The sequence below is a fragment of the Dryobates pubescens genome, chromosome 15 (genome assembly GCF_014839835.1).
Source record: "Dryobates pubescens isolate bDryPub1 chromosome 15, bDryPub1.pri, whole genome shotgun sequence".
NCBI classification, from domain to species: domain Eukaryota; kingdom Metazoa; phylum Chordata; class Aves; order Piciformes; family Picidae; genus Dryobates; species Dryobates pubescens.
In genome coordinates this window covers 17648436-17655068 of record NC_071626.1, presented here as the reverse complement: position 1 = coordinate 17655068, position 6633 = coordinate 17648436, and the positions used below count along the sequence as shown (strand labels likewise).

At 46.3% G+C, this 6633-nt stretch overlaps 1 protein-coding gene across 2 annotated transcripts in view; it reads left to right on the top strand.

The window, feature by feature from the left end:
• The window catches only part of FAM131B (family with sequence similarity 131 member B), a 28451-nt gene that overhangs the window by 200 nt on the left and 21618 nt on the right, over positions 1 to 6633 (top strand). Inside the window, exon 1 of one of the 2 annotated variants that reach the window (XM_054168004.1) lies at positions 192 to 253. The exons of the other annotated variant lie outside the window; for it this stretch is intronic. The gene's annotated coding sequence lies outside the window, so the exon portion shown is untranslated. Of the gene's footprint in view, positions 1 to 191; positions 254 to 6633 lie in introns of those variants that run through there. 2 annotated transcript variants of the gene reach the window in all.

Here is a 6633-nt window from a genome sequence, read left to right as displayed (position 1 = left end):
CCCCTCGCAGCCCCCCTCCCGGAGCCGGTCCAGCGCCATTAGCTGCTCGACACTGTGCCTAACCCACCTCTGCCCCGGTCCCCTGTGGCGCGGCGGGGCGGGCAGGGCGGCAGGGAGCCGCCGAGCCCCAGCCGCTGGCCTAGGTGCTGGTCAGCAGGGACGGAGAGAAGGAGAGCGGGGCTGCGGGGCATGCCTGGAGCAAGGGGGGACGTCTCTCCGTTTCACCCGTGGCGGAAGGTCACAGGACATGTGGGTCAGTGCGTTGCCTCCGGAGAAGGGTTTGGGTGCGGGGCGTGCCTCTCGAGGCGGGAGCGGCCGGCCGGCCGCTGCTTTTCTTTGCTCGGCAGCCGTTTATTGTTATCCGAGGATAGATAATATTGCATGATCCGCACGTCTTCTTCTGCCCCCCTTCTCCCTACGTAGACTTCAGTGAAGAGCAGCAGACCAGACCGAATCCCTTCCCTCTTGCAGAACCACTGCGAGTGGGAGGACTCTTATCTTTTCCCTGGTCCGTGCACATTTTACAGCAGAGGAAGCCAGCCTTTAGGCTATGTGACCTAGCTCTCCTCTCCTACATGCATTCGGACGCCAAGAGATCCCTTGCCCCTAAGTGCAGGTCTCTACAAGTAAAAATGGCATCTTGTAGCAGGCTTTCCTCCCTACAGGTAGATTTCTTCCTGTGCGAACCACACGCTCAGACATCAGTTCAGGGAGGTGCCATTCAAGCCACCAAAACAATCTCCAAGAGCAAAGCACAGCTCATTTGGTGGTATGTGGCTCTCAAGCCTTTCCACAGTATGCATGGGCACTATGATGTCTGTGGGAAGTGGGTGAGGGGCTTGAACCACCTGCCCAGAATACATCTGCGGGACTGTGTCAAAGCCTGGTGTTGTGACACTTCTTGGCTCAATGGGAAAGCCCTTTGCGAGCGCTCCCAGGGAAGCAGCTACTCCTGTAGCTTTAAACTACAGACTCCAGTTTCTGCTTTGGGATTTAGCACCCACATCTAGCCTTTGTCTCTTACTGGTCTCAAACGTCCTCATGTCCTAAAGAAATCTCTTGTGTCTTTTGTAATGTCCACATGGTAGAGATCACCACAATATTTCCTGTGAGCTTCTTCAGGCTCTCCTGTCTATATAACAAATCAAAACACGTATTGCCTCTGTCCCTCCTGCCTTTCCCATATCCTCCACACATGCACACTGCCAAGGACGTTATTCTCCTGTTAGCTGGCAGATTATCTGTCCCCCTTCTATCAACGTGTCTGAACTAGCAGTGTTAATTCTTGCTCCCTCTCCCCACAGCACTGTCCAAATGAAGAGCAAACATGCCTCTAGTAACATCCACTTTACTGCAAATCGTGCCTGGGTCGTCATACTCAACCACACTTTTAGGTCTTTTTTCCTATGCATGGCAGCATCTTTATGATCTGTGGCCTGGAATCTGCTACACAAAAGCCCTCTGTGGCTGAGCTGTTGCAAATATCTTTCTCATAGATGTATTTATATTTCTGTAAATGTCATACAAATATGTGGGCATATGTGAGCACGTAAAAGAACATCTCTGCATTACAATGATGATGGGATAATACTAATAGAAAATTCATTTTGCATGCTTAAATATAGACCTTAGTGGTACAGGTATTGAACTTCCTATGCTACAGCAGCTTTTGGTTCATGCAGTATAGGCTCATTCTAGGTGGTGAGAGCGCAGTGGACAGTAGGGACCTCTATACAGTTAACTGAGGAGGTTTTCTGGAGGTGCGTGTTAAGGGGGATTGTACAACTGTGGTTCTCATCCCTGTGGGAGTCACAACTGTAGCAATAGTGCCTGATGCCTGCTTGGTGTGAAACTTTACACTCCTTTTGCTGCAGCAGAGACTTTGTGTGTTTGGAGTTCTAGAGGTTGGACTGTGTGAAGGTGGGATCCTTGAGGTTTTCTTGGATTCTGCCACCTAAGGAGATGTGTTCAAAACCAATTCCTGTTTGGCAGCATAGATTTTTCATTCCAGCCCTCCTGGAGTTATTGGAAGGATTCTTCAGACCTGTTTTAGGAAGTCAGTGCTTTTATGTGAGCTCCAGGATATGGCTGGAATCTAACACCCTAGCATGAGCAGATCTTTGTGTTCTTGACATACAGTGTACTTGGTTAGACTCTTGCCAGATCAGTTCAGTAGGCTTTGTATTGCCTTTGCAAGATGAGGTAGAGCCTAGAGATAGAAGAGAGGTGGTACGCTGGTGTTGGTTTTACCTGGGAGTTTGTGTGTAGCACATTTTGAACTCAGAATTTGAGAGGCTTTAATTAGTGATAGAAAGCTTGTAATCAGTCACATTTAGTTTAGTCACTGCACAAGGGCCAGTGCAGGATTGTGCCCTGAGCTTGCTCCAGGCCTTTTTCCATTCCAGTTTTCAGCAAGCCACATGATTTCTCCATCTCCCGCAGGGACGTTTTACTATGATTTAGTTAGATGTCATAGTTTGCACATGTTTAGTGATGTGCAACTTTAAATTTTCTTTCCTAAATAGGAGGTTTTGGTTATTTCTCCCCAGGGAAAAGTAATTGAGAGGATCATAACAGAGCAGCTCCATATGCACAAAACTGAAATGGAGTCATATAACGTCTGTGTCTTATGGAGGACACCAGAAATCACAACAGCAGAGGTCAGAGTTGGATTTCCTAGGGTATGAAAAACAGCTGAAAAGCTATCTGAAAAGGCTAAACTGGTACTAAATCACCTTTTCCACAGATGACCCCACAAACACCTCCGTGCCATGCATGTGCTTTGTGTTACACAATGAGCATTGCCCCTGGCTCCTGCCTCTGATGATAGCTACCAGTCAGGTCTATCTCATGGTAATAATTACCCCTCATAGGTCCAGAGAGGTGCCTGGTGACTGTCATCATAGCTGGGACTCAGTTTCAGTGAACATAAAGGAGACTTTCACTGAGGCTGCTGGACAGATAAGGTCACAAAATACAGCTGGGAACTTGTAGATGGGTATTTGAGCGCCAACTAAATGCAAAGATCAGCTTGGTTGCTGTCAGTAACTGAAGTAGCCAAATACAAGGTTTCAGGGCTGTGTAGATGCCTGAATGCATTGCCAGTGTACTTTCTACTACAACTTGGACATCTGCTAATACTGGCTCCTTTGGCTAGCATAAGATCTTTCTTAATTCCTTGAATGGATTAAAATCAATAGAAAGCTGAAGCCTGTTAAGCTCATGGTTGCTCTCAGTTTTCTCCAATGATGTCTTTGCACAGAAGCCTGCAGGAAGCATGTGAAGCGACATAAAATGGTGGGAAAATATTCCAAGAAGTAAAAAACTAACAGTACTTTTGGAGTGTAGAGGAAGAGTAATTAGAGATGCTCACAATGGACATCAGGAAAAGCTTTTTGCTCACGACAAATGTCAGGGAGTTGGAAGGGTTTTCTCAGAGAGGTTGTACAGTGTCCATTCTTTGAGGTTTTCAAGACCAGACTGGAAGAAAAAGCTCTGAGTAGCCTGGTCTACCCTCACAGCTGACTGCTTTGAGCAGGAGTTTGGACCTCAAGAGGTGCCTTCCAACCTGAATTATCCTGTGATCTTCTGCTTAGGATCTAAAGCTTGCAGTGGTTTCCTTTCTGAGCCAGGTTAGACCCATTGCTTTAGTTCTCATCTGCCAGAGAACCCCAGGTCTTCTGCATGTCATTAGTACGCTCCTGTACCTTCTCCCCATCACCAACTCCTGAGAGTACCTTGTGCCACAAACTCCCTCACTGTAATAACCCCAGCTGTTAGCTGAAGTCCTCCCCATGCTTTTTTCTGGTCTGTAATTTGGCAAGAAACTGCACAAGTGGTAGTTGGTTGAAGCTCATGCACAGAGTGTCAGCCACCGGCCGTGTCAAATGGGAAAGGCAGTCATTTATCAGTCTCTGGGTCAAATCTGACCCGCCAAAGCTGCCTGGCTTGCCAGACTCTCCTCTACAAGGAATAGTCAGTGTACTGTCAGAGCAAGGAGTGCATACTTGCTGGGTTGCTTTCTCACTGGATATGCTAATGATATGCTAATGAGAGTCAAAGACTACCCACTTCTAATCCAGCCACTTTAGATGCAGTGGAGTGGGAGCAGGATAGCAGGCTGATAGGAGAGGTGGTAAGCAGCTGGAGCAACCAGGGAACATCCCCTTCAGTTTTCTCCTTACTCATCCTCCTCAGATCTGAAGGCGTGTGGAGTGAGATCTGGTATGGAAAATGCAGTGTGTGCACTTGGAGTGTGAAAGAGTGAGACACCCAGTCTGCAGGCAGCCATCTCATCAAGGGACTCGTGGTCCAGTTCCTCCCTCCTTCACCTTCAACATGTGAGCGAGTTAGTGAGAAGAAGTGATGCCTGAGTGAGTTAGTGAAAAGAAGCAGCAGCCTGGGAGAGAAGATGGTAATGCAGAGCGAAACTGAGTCATGGGTTAGAGATACATTCATCTGCTGGCATGCACGCAGGTAGAAGGGGAAGGAGCACAGAACTCTCTGTAGAAACCTGCCCTTTACAGGCAGTGTGGGTAAATTTGTGAGAAGAGGTGAAGAAGGGCATCTGTGACTTGTTCTGCTCTCCCCTGGGAAAGAGGCAAGCAGAAGAGGGGGACAAAGGGACACCTTTCCTTCCAAAGCAGACTGCTTTGTGATTGGTCTCCCTTCTTATTCCTTCCCAGTCTGGCCTTTCTTCTTTCAAGCAGTTCTCAATGTGGTCACTTTTTTAACTTCAACTGAAGAGCTCTGGGATGAGAACCTATTGTACCAGTAAGGATTTGAGCAGGGACTCTGGCCTTGACCTAGCAGCCATTTGTTCTGAAGCTTGTATGAACTGATGGTCTTGTCAGGGTCACTGAAATAGCTGAGTGGCTTCAAAGCTGTTGTGGAGGGGAGGGCTAACAACTGGCATGATTGCAGAAGCCTCGCAAGAGAAGGGTACCAGCAGTGGTCATTAGTATAAGAAAGCAGCTTTGGGCATGTTGCTGATTGACCTAAGACTATCTTTTTTTAAAAAATAGTATTTTATTGTATCTTTATTATTCCTGTGGACAGCAAGCCATGATTTTGAGGAATGAAACTGAAGGACAACATTCTGACTTTGGGCATTCTTCTGGGCAGTAATACGACAGAGTTACGAGAGAAATTACAGAAGTGCTGATGGGCAAATTGAGCTAATGAATTTCATTGGCCTTACAGAGCTGGGAGTCTAACTTCAATAGACTGCTGTGTATTGATGCAGAAAAGATGAACTAATCAATAGCCAGGCCTGTTTTCTTGGAGGGAAGTAGAAGAAAATAGTGTTCAGCTCATTTAATAAGCATATGCTGTCCAGCAGCAAGTAACCGTGATTTTTAGACTGATACTTTACAACAGCCAGTTCAAGGTAACTTGCAATCAAGAGTTTGTAAGCAGTTGCATGAAAAGTCAAAGCTTTGTTTTTCAATGAGTCTTGAAACAGTGAGGAGGATCTGGAAGTGAAAAGCTGGGGGGTGGGGGGATTGCACGACTTTGAAAGTTCAGAGAGATGACTTGGGTGCTTAATGACAACATTCCCAATAAAATACTAAGAGGACAACATGCCAGTCAGAGTGGCTTTATGCAAAACACATCCTGTCAAGCTGATTTCATTCCATGTCTTCTATGAAACTTCCTGCAGCCAAGTACTTCTGCACTAATGAGGTTCCTTGATCTGTTGAGAGCTGAATATTGAACAGGAAGAGGTTGGACTTCTTCTGCAGTTGGCACGTGGGGAAAAAATAATTGCCTGCTTTGTCTAATTCTGTTATTATCACTTTGAGAGGTGTTGCAAAATTGAAGAATGCCCAGAATGTGTGGAACCATGAATAAAAATGTACTGAAGTGACTCAGTGGCTATCTGCAAGTGTTTGAGTGAAGCAAAACTCCAAACCACCTGACTCTGCAGCCTAGCACAAAAGAGTTAAGATAAGATGGAAGGATGGCAGATACATTCAGACTGGAAATGATTCCAAAAGTGAAATGGTAAAATTACTGAACCACTGGAATCACTTACTAAGAGTTGTACTGAGTCCTCTCCCACCTGAACACATACAAATCAGGATTAAAACCCCCCAGAAATGCTCTAGTATAAGCACAGCAACAGAAAGGATAATTAACAGAGGGAGTATCTTTAGCCTCTCATTTTAAGCAGGACATGTTAGATCAGATATTTTTTCTGTGAGTTTAAGCTGCAAGTTTTCAAGTCCAGGAGTACACAAGACTTTTAAAGGAAACCTAGTTTCTATGTTCTGGGAAGATGTGGTTGTATTGCAGAATGAGGGAATGTCAGGGGTTGGAAGGGATCTCCAAAAAATCATCCAGTCCAACCCCACTGCCAGAGCAGCATCACCTAGGGCAGGTCACACATCCAGGTGGATTTGGAATGTCTCCAGAGAAAGAGACTCCACAACCTTTCTGGGCAGCCTGCTCCAGGGCTCTGGCACCCTCACAGTGAAAAACTTTCTCTTTATGTTCCTGTGGAATGTTCTCTGCTCCAGCTTGCACCCACTACCCCTTGTTCTGTCATTGGACATCACTGAGCAGAGCCTGGCTCTGTCCTTCTGACACTGCCCTTCACATCTTTATCAACATGATTGAGGTTATGGAGCC